We start from the raw sequence: 10,630 nt of genomic DNA on the forward strand, positions 1-10,630 counted from the left end.
CATCCAAAACTCCCTATCTCTTCCCCCCTGGCAACAATAAGTTTATTCTCTAAGTTTGTGAGTCTCTTTCTGTTTTGTAAGTAAGTTCATTTCTATCATTTCTTTTTAGATTCCACATATAAAGGATGTCATATGATATTTCTCCTTCTCTGTCTAACTTCACTCAGTATGACAATCTCTAGGTCCATTCATGTTGCTGAAAATGACATTATTTCATTCCTTTTTAATGGCTGAGTAATATTCCATTGTGCATTTGTAGCACATCATCTTTACTATTCATCCATCCATGGACATGTAGGTTGCTTGCATGTCTTCACTATTGTAAACATTGCAATAATGAACATTGGGGTGCATGAATCCTTTCAGATCATGTTTTTCTCTGGATATATGTCCAGGAGTGGGGTTGCAGGGTCATGTGGTAGCTCTATTTTTAGTTTTTTAAGGAGTCTCCATACTGTTCTCCAGGCTTCCCAGGGGGCACTAGCGGTAAAGAACCCGCCTGCCAATGCAGGAGACATTGCAGACGCAGTTCAATCCTGGGTCAGGAAGATCCCCTGGAGAAGGGAATTGCAACCCACTCCAATATTCTTGCCTGGAGAGTCCCATGGACAGAAGAGCCTGGCCGGCTACAGTCCAAGGGGTCGCAAAGAGTTGGACACGACTGAAGCAACTTAGCACGCACGTACATGCTATTCTCCATAGTAGTGGTACCAGTTTACATTCCCACCAACACTGTAAGAGGGTTCCCTTCTCTCCACACCCTCTGCAGTATTTATTGTTTGTGGATTTTTGATAATGGCCATTCTGGCTGGTGTAAGGTGATAATCTCGTTTTGATTTGTATTTCTCTAATAATTAGCAATGTTGAACATCTTTTCATGTGCCTCTTGGCCATCTGTATGTCTTCTTTGGAAAAATGTCTATTTAGGTCTTCTGCCCATTTGTTGATTGGGTTGTTTGTTTTGATGTTATTAAGGGTCATGAGCTGTTTGTAAGTTTTGTGATTTACAAATTTTTATGTAATGAAATCTTTAATCTGTTCCTTTATAGGTTCTGCATGCTGGAAAAGTGGGTTATTTGTAAATTGAAACATCTTTCCCAGGTAACACGGGCTAGCTAAAAGTGGTCACGCTATATCACCACCTCGGTCTTGTTTTACCTCTCCTAAGGACCCCTGTCCCCTTTCACCTCTCCTGAGAACACTCTATCCCCTTTTACATTTCTTAACTGTGTGGGTGTCCCCTCAAATGGCCTCTTCCAGTTTGAATGTCTGGATGTGGATCTTGTGTCTATCCTACTTTCTGGTTGCAAAGGGCAAATGTAACTTTAAATGAAGAGATCTGACTGTCACTCCTCGTGGCGGGCTGTATTTTCCAGCATGGATGGGTGATGGGAGAATTCCACACTCCACCCACCCCATGCGCCCTTTCAGTGTGATGTCAACACTTTTCCAGCAGGAGGCAGGCGCTTCGTTCTCTCTCTTTGAATCTGGAGATAATATTTGTAACTGCTTCAGCCAATCAAATTGAGAGGAATGCCACTGCCTGATTTCCAAGCTAGCTATTAAAGAGAATATGAATTCCATCTGGTCTCTTCCTTGGGATGCTTGCCTTTGGAACCCTGTCACCATATTGCAAGAAAGCCCAGACTACATGGAGAGGTCACATTAACTGCCACTGACTACCAGTCATGTGAGCAAATTATTCCAGCCCCCAGCCTTAAAGTGTTCTTGCTGAAGTCCCAGACATCCAGGAATAGAGACAAGCTGCCCCTACTGTGCTCCGAATTCAGGACCTGCAGAAATCATGAAAAATAAATGATTATAGTAGTTTAAATACACTACACTGTTGCATAATTTATCATACAATGAGAGAGAAGGAAAACACTACTCAAACTTTGCATCACCAAATAATGGGACATCCTAACATTATCTGCCTCCTAATGTGACACGATATGAAACAGACAGCACTGCCTGTGAAATACTGTCAAAAAGATTCAACTCGAATCTGAAGAAAACTTTGGTTCTATCGTTTTTGTAGGAAGCACGGGGGAAAGAGAAACAAGTTAAAAGTCATCATGAAGAAATAGTCAGACAAATCCAGATATAAGTAACCTGGTCTCTTAAAAACAAGTCAATAATAGAAAAAAAAAAAAAAGGGATCCAGTTCTAGATTAAAAGAGCCTACGATTACAGTCAACATAAACCATGAACCTTGATTCCTTTTGAATAAAAAGATACAGGGACAGTATGGAAACTTAGGTTGTATATGGGATGCTGTGAAAGAACTAGTGTCTGTTTTCTTAGGTGTGATAGTAGTCTTGTGGTCATGGAGGAGGATATCCCTATTTTATGCAGGTATGTCTGAGATATTTTGGGATAAAACAATGTTTATAAATGGCCAATCAATATAACTGGATACATCCATACATAGAGTATACATGGCAAAGTGTTAATAATTGTTCAGTCTGACAAAATAGCATTCCATTATAACAGTCTTTCTAATTTTATGTGTCAACATTTTTTTCCTAATAAACTTTAGAATACTTGTGAAACAAACACTGATATTTACATTTCATGAAAACACAGATAAGAACTTGTGGACTGGTGACTTGAAGCTGGGATGGAAAGGTTGTTAGCAGTCCTTGCGAAATTCAGGTTCCTGTATCCATGCTTCCTAGCACTGCTCACTGAGCCTAGACTGGGTGTTTGAGTTTAATGCATTAGATGAAATTTCTTGAGTTATGCTGGATGCAAATATCATTATGTTTACACATGAAGCAATGTGTTGGGCATTTATTAATAACTTTTGCATGGAGAAATGATGCACAGCGTATAAAGCTTGATATCTGGAAAATATGTCACTTTTAATGAACCGTGTTTTCACATAATCTTAGGTAGGGCATCTACTCCACGAGTGATGAACATGGACAGATGTTCATTTCAAATGCATGTTTCACTTAATGATGAGCCCACTTGCCTGCCTTTTTACAACTGTAGTGCAATTTCAAACTAATATTTTAAATCTAAGATCAATGCACCAACTCCCAAAGCTCAAGTAATTAAAATTCCCTTTGTCCTAATGGGTCAACATGCCAAAGTGGACAATTCTAATGACAAAAGTTTTCTTGGTAGAGTGATTGTCAGCTATGCCTCAACTGCATACTAAAAATCACAACTCTAATCCTAACTGTGACTCAGAAATCAAATTATTTCTTGGGGATACTCTCTTCAACTTAAATAATAATCCAGTAACAGGGTGCATCAGAAAGAAAACTTAAGGCACTCTGGGGCTTCCCTGGTGGTCCAGTGGATAAGAATCCGCCTGCCAATGCAGGAGACACAAGTTCGATCCCTGGTCCAGAAGGCTCCTGCATGCCACGGGGTAACTAAGCCCAAGCACCACAACTACTGAAGCCTCCATGCCCTAGAGCCCGGTGGCTGCAAAAAGAGAAGCCCCAGCACAGCAGTGAAGCCCCAGCACAGCCAAAAATAAAAATAAATACTTTTTTTTTTTTTTAAGGAAAGAAAACTTAAGCTTCAGAAACATGGTTCTAGTCCTCGTTCTGCAGTTTACTCTCTCTCGGTTCTACCTTCAAAAATTTGACCCCTTCTCACAAGCTACCACCCTGGTTCCAGAAGTCTCTCTTGGATTAACTCAAAGCTTCCTGACTGGATCCTGTGTTAATTCTTGGCCTGCTACTGTCTGTTCTCCACATGAACTCCGGGAGTTGGTGAGGGACAGGGAGGCCTGGCGTGCTGCTGTCCATGGGGTCGCAAAGAGTTGGACACGACTGAGCAACGGAACTGAACTGAACAGCCTATTCGCCACATGAAGCAAAGTGATTTCGTTCACTCCGCTGCTCAGAACCCTCCAATAGCTCCCCATTTCTTACAGAGCGAAGGCTGAATCCTCATTAAGGTCTGCGAGGCCCTTCGTGTCCCTCCTCAGCTCAGGGGTACCGTCTCCTACTCCAGCCACCATGGCCGCCATGCTCTTCTTGGACGGGCCCAGCGTGAGTCTCCCCGGAGTGCTACACTGGCTGGTGCCTCTGCCAAGAAAGGTCCTCATCCTTCACCCACGTGACCCTACCCCCTCACCTCCTTTATATCTGCTCAAGTGTCATTTGATCCTTCAGGCCTTCTCAGACCAACTTTCATTATATTTACAGCTCCCTCTGTAACACTTTCCTTTGCTGCTTTGTTTTCCTTCTTAGCACATACGTCTGTCTGACGGTTTATATACTTTACCTGTTTATTTGTCTCTCTCTTCCCACTAGAATATAAACTACTAAGGCCAGGAGGTTTTTTTGTCCCTCATTCCTGGCTCAGAGGGTAAAGAGTCTGCCTGCAATGTGGAAGACCTGAGTTCGATCCCTGGGTTGGGAAGATCCCCTGGAGAAGAAAATGGCAACCCACTCCAGTATTTTGCCTGGAAAATCACATGGACGGAGGAGCCTGGCGGGCTACAGTCCATAGGGTCGCAAAGAGTCGGACACGACTGAGCGACTTCACTTATTTTTCTGCAGTGTCCCCACTTTAACAAGGCTTTCCGGCAGAGGGCGCTAAACAAACATTTACTGAACATACATTAACGGACAGTTTGTGGCTGTGGGCAAGTGACTTCATCTCTCCAGGTCTTGGTTTTCTGTATATATTGAGATGGTTGAATAAAACTTTTTCTCTGGACCTTCTAGCTTTAATATTCTATGATTTTAATGTTCCCAGTTACTTCTGGGAAATATGTTGAGATTAAAGGATATTCTCTCTGCAGGATTATAAAAATTGTTTTTCCACCCACTCCAATATTCTTGCCTGGAGAATCCCCGGAAACAGAGGAGCCTGGCAGGCTACAGTCCATGTGGTAGCAAAGAGTCTGACAGGACTGAGCATCTAAGCACACGCACATTTTACTATAATTACATGGAACTCTCATTGTTGGGGCCAGTGTGAGGAAAGCAGGAGAGACTCCATCTTGAAGCCTGTTACCCATCTTAAAGACTTGATGTGAACTGGGCCTGAACCCTTCCCCAGAGTGAGGAAACCATTGCTGGTGAAAACCAGGTCTCCTGGAGACTTCCCTCCCAATGGATGACAAACGGAGATTGTAGTTGAGGTCAGGCTGCCCCTGTTAGATTAACCATGGAGATATCCCCCCTTGACATATAATCATTGTTCCCCACCTTTAACCTTAATTGTTTGTTCTCCTAGCACTTACTTGTTGTAAAACTCAAACATATACAACAAAGAGGTTGCTACCATGTAACCAGTCACACAGTGGGGCGTATAAAACTGGGCCTCTCAGAAACATCAGAGTCCTTGTTGGGAACTGATTCCCCTTGCACCCGCTGGCGTAATAAACTGTACTCCACTGTCTTGAGTGTCTTCAGAGGTGTGTTTTGCGACTCTGGATTCCACAACATCAACTTTTAACCAAAGAATCTGTAAAGTATTAAGCTTCAAGAAATACTGAAATTCTAATTACTAGTTTAAAAAAAGAAGCTTTCATTGACTAAAGTGTTAGTCACTCAGTCGTGTCTGACTCTTTGCAACCCCATGGACTGTACAGCCTGCCAGGCTTCTCTGTCCATGGAATTCTCTAGGCAAGAATACTGGAGTGGATAGTCATTCCCTTCTCCAGGGGATCTTCCCAACCCAGGGACTGAACCTGGGTCTCCTCCACTGCAGGCAGATTCTTTACCATGTGAGCCACCAGGGAAGCCCTCCACTGACTAAGGAATGGACACTTACGAAAACAAAACAAAACAACAAATCACTTTTTTTATGGGGTCGCAAAGAGTCAAACACAACCGATAGACTAACACTGTTCACTGTTGACTAAGGACACTTATGAAAAAGTGTTTTTTCTTTTTTCAGCCAACATCTTTAGTTTTCTAATCTTCCTTATTAGAAATAGTTTTAGGATCTCGTAATTTATAAATGTTACACTTAATCATAAAGGAAACTACTGTGGTGCATTGACTAGACCTATGTGTTATAAAATGCAGTTTTGTTTCATGATATTAAATGATGTTTTGTGAAACAGTCCATCTCCTAATAACCATTGTCATTGTTCCGTAAATACATCTACTAATACAAGTGCATGAAGGAACGGTTACTCAAGATATTGAGGACTCTTCCTGGATATATTTCCAACAGTGTTACTCAAACTGGTGCCAAGAGTATATGCATGATTAGAAAGTAGAAATAATTCAACACAATGTCAGTTGAACTTTGTTCAAGTTAGGTTGACAGAAGATAAGTCTAAGGAACATGCAAGAGAAGTGTTTATCAGAAATTATGGTACTTAGTAAGTTGCACCTCAAATTCTTCATTGTGAGCACTCTTTTGCCATGTTCCTCTTTAAAGAATATTTTTAAAAAACGTTTTATTCTTTATTGTCTGTTCTGGGTCTTTGTTGCTGCTCTCGGGCTTTTCCTAGTTGTGGCAGTGGGGGCTACTCTTTAGTCGCAGTGTAAGGGCTTCTCACTCAGTGACTTCTCTTGTCATTTCTCTTGTTGTCATGGGCTCTAGGACGTGTGGACTTCAGAAGCTGCAGCATGCAGGCTCAGTAGCTGTGGCTTGCAGGCTCTAGAACAGTCTCAATAGTTGTGGTGCACAGACTTAGTCACTGCATGGCATGGTCTGGAAAGATCCATGTCCCTTGCATTGGCAGGCAGATTATTATTATTGAAAAGTAGTAAATGTAGCTAGGAGGCTACATCATTTCTTTAAACTTGAGATTAAATTTACCTCCAGTGAAATGCACAGTTCTGCAGGATACAAATCAATGAGTATTGACCAGTGCATCTATCCATGTAACTTATACCCCTATCATTTTTTTTTCTTGAACTTATTTTGAGATAATTATATGCACTTGTACAAAATAATACAGAGAGCCCTTAACCCTGTACTCTTCACCTCCATAGCACCATCCTCCACAATTTTTGTACAATTATCAGAACCTGGATATTGACACTGATACAGTGGAGACAGAACATTTCCATCCCTCACCAAGCCCCTTTCTGGCCACACCCACTCCCCTCCCACCATCATCTCCCCCTTAGCCCCTAACAACCACTCATCTGTTCTCCATTTCCATAATTTTGTCATTTCAAGTGAAGTCGCTCAGTCGTGTCCGACTCTCTGTGACCCCCTGGACCATAATATATAGCCCACCAGGCTCCTCCATCCATGGAATTCTCCAGGCAGGAATACTGGAGTGGGGTTGCCATGTCCTTCTCCAGGGGATCTTCCCGACCCAGGGATCGAACCTGGGTCTCCTGCATTGCAGGCAGATGCTTTACCCTCTGAGCCATCAGGGAAGCCCAAGAGTCTTGAAATTCTTTTAAATTCTTGAAATTCTTGTCATTTCAAGAATGTCATATAAATGGAATGATACAGTATAAAACCGTTTGAGACTGGCTGTTTTCACTCAGTGTAACTCTCTGGACATTCATCCAGGTGGCTGCACATAGCAAGAGTTTGTCCCTTTTTATTACTGAGTAGTGTTCCCTGGTGTGTGGATGTACCATCGTTAGCTTCATCATTCTACCTGTTGAAGTACAACTGAGTTATTTCTAGTTTGTAGCTCTCATGAATTCAGCTGCTATAAACATTCAAGCACAGGTTTTTGTGGGGAAACAACTTCATTTATGTGGGAGTACAACTCCCAGGAGTTCAATTGCTAGATCCTGTGGTAGCTGTATGCTTAGTTTTTTATTTTTTTTTAACTGACAAATTGTTTCCCAAGTGGCTGTACTGTTGAAATTTCCCTCTGAGCCCTGTTTTCACTACATCCCACAAATATTGCTAAGTTGTATTTTCATTTTTCTTCCTTCAGAATATTTCAAAATTCATCAAAATTTCTCTTGAGACTCCTTGTTTACCTAGGTGTTATTTGGAAATATTTGTTTAATCTCCAAGTAAATATTTTGCCATTCTCCAGCTATCTCTCTGTTATTGATTTTTAGTTTAATTCCATGTTTGTCTGAGGACATACTTCGTATTATTTCTAGTTTACAAATGTGTTATTTATGACCAGGGATGTGGTCTCTCCTGGTGACTATTCCATGTGAGCTTGAGAAGAATGTGTAGTCTGCTGCTGTTGGATGAAGTATTTTATAAATGTCAATTAAATCCAGTTGATTGATGGTGCTGTTCACTTCTACTCTGTCCTTACTGATTTTCTGCCTGCTGCGTCTGTTGATTACTGACAGAGGGGTGCTGAAGTCTCCAACTGTAAGAGTGGCTTTGTCTGTTTCTGCTTGCAGTTCTGTCTTTTTACCTCATGTATTTTGCTCCTGTATCGTCAGGTCTATACACATTGCCGTTGTTCAGTCCCTAAGTCATGTCTGACTCTTGCGACCCCATGGTCTGTAGCAGGCCAGGCTTCCCTGTCCTCCACTATTTCCCAGAGTTTGCTCAAACTCATGTCCATTGAATCAGTGATTCCATCTCGTCCTCTGTTGCCTCCTCCTCCTGCTCTCTTTCCCAGCATCGTGTTCTTCTGGAGCTTCAGCTTTAGCATCAGTTCTTCCAATGAATTTTCAGGACTGATTTCCTTTAGGATTGACTGGTTGGATCTTGCTGTCCAAGGGACGCTCAAGAGTCTTCTCCAGCACCACAGTTCGAAAGCATCAATTCTTCGGTGCTCAGCTTTCTTTATGGTCCAACTGTCACATCAGTACATGACTACTGGAAAAATGATAGCTTTGGCTAGACAGACCTTTTTTGGCAAAGTGATGTCTCTGCTTTTTAATACACTATCTAGGCTTGTCATAACTTTTCTTCCGAGGAGCAAGCATCTTTTAATTTCATGGCTGCAGTCACCATCAGCAGTGATTTTAGAGCCCCCAAAAATAAAATCTGCCACTGTTTGCATTTTTTCCCCATCTACTTAGGATTGTTATATCTTCTTGGAGAATTGATCCAATCAATCATTAATGCCCATCTTTATCTCTAGTAATTTTCCTTATTCTGAAGTTGGCTTTGTCTGAAATTAATAGAGCTACTCCATCTTTGTTTTATTAACAAGACATACCTCTCTCTATTCCCTTACTTTTATCTGTCTTCATAATAAAGTTAGTTTCCTATAGATAGACAACATATAGTTGAATCTTGATTTTTTTTAATCCACTTTGTCAGCCCCTGTCTTTTAATTGGTATATTTAGACAATTCATATTTAAAGTGATTATTGATATATTTGGATTAACATCTGCCATACTTTTTACTGTTTTCTGCTTGCTACATTTGCCTTTAATTCTTTTAAAAAAACTTCTTTCCTGCTTTGTCTGGTTTTGAGTGTTTATATGAATCAATTTTCTCTTTTAGCTTGTAAATTATACTTATTAAAATTTTTTTTCAGTGGTTGGCCTAACATTTCTTAACATACATTTACAACTAAATGAAGTCCACTTTCAAATAACACTATAGTGATTCACAGGTAATGCAGGTTCTTTATAAAAGAATGTTCCTAGTTACTCCCTCCCATCCCTTATCAGTTCAGTTCAGTCGCTCAGTCGTGTCCCACTCTTTGCGACCCTGTGAATCGCAGCACGCCAGGCCTTCCTGTCCATCACCAACTCCCGGAGTTCACTCAGACTCACATCCATCGAGTCGGTGATGCCATCCAGCCATCTCATCCTCTGTCGTTCCCTTCTCCTCCTGCCCCCAATCCCTCCCAGCATCAGAGTCTTTTCTAATGAGTCAACTCTTTGCATGAAGTGGCCAAAGTACTGGAGTTTCAGCTTTAGCATCATTCCTTCCAAAGAAATCCCAGGGCTGATCTCCTTCAGAATGGACTGGTTGGATCTCCTTGCAGTCCAAGGGACTCTCAAGAGTCTTCTCCAACACCACAGTTCAAAAGCATCAATTCTTTGGTGCTCAGCCTTCTTCACAGTCCAACTCTCACATCCATACATGACCACAGGAAAAACCACAGCCTTGACTAGACGGACCTTTGTTGGCAAAGTAATGTCTCTGCTTTTGAATATGCTATCTTGGTTGGTCATAACTTTCCTTCCAAGGAGTAAGTGTCTTTTAATTTCATGTCTGCAGTCACCATCTTGCAGTGATTTTGGGGCCCCCCAAAATAAAGTCTGACACTGTTTCCCCATCTATTTCCCATGAAGTGATGGGATAACTCAGTGTTATTCATTTCACTTATCCATAAGCTGTAATAGTTCCTATTTTTATTTTGAACCAACAATTATCTATCACATCAGTAAAAAATAAGAAACATAAAAGATTTTACCTTTATTTCTTCTCTAAAGGTTCTTCCTAACCTTATGTAGATCTGAGTTTCTGACCTGCATAATTCTCTTTGTCTCTAAAGAACTTTTAACATTTTTCTCAAGGCAGGTCTACTGGCAACAAATTCCCTCAACTTCTGTTTGTTTGAAAGAGTCTTTTCTTTTTCAATATTTATTGTTGTCTTATTTATTTTTAATGTTTATTCATTTATTTGGCTGTGTTGAGTCTTTGTTGTGGGATATGGGATCTTAGTTCCCGGATCCGGGATCGAGCCCGCGTCCCCTGCACTGGAAGGCAGATTCTTAACCACGGGGCCATCAGGGAAGTCTGAAAGAATCTATTTTTCTCTCATTCTTGAAGGATAATTTTGACTGTTTT

General features: G+C 41.2%; 1 long non-coding RNA gene across 1 annotated transcript; it reads left to right on the forward strand.

The window, feature by feature from the left end:
* The first annotated feature begins 1,047 nt into the window (after positions 1 to 1,047).
* On the forward strand, positions 1,048 to 4,686 carry LOC147346273 (uncharacterized). The gene is made up of 2 exons (XR_015154071.1): positions 1,048 to 1,101; positions 3,521 to 4,686. It is a non-coding gene; the product is annotated as an uncharacterized LOC147346273 (long non-coding RNA).
* The last annotated feature ends 5,944 nt before the right edge of the window (positions 4,687 to 10,630 follow it).

The sequence above is a fragment of the Bos grunniens genome, chromosome 24 (assembly GCF_055505025.1).
Source record: "Bos grunniens cultivar Pamir isolate PY7600 chromosome 24, Bosgru_T2T1.0, whole genome shotgun sequence".
NCBI classification, from domain to species: Eukaryota; Metazoa; Chordata; class Mammalia; order Artiodactyla; family Bovidae; genus Bos; species Bos grunniens.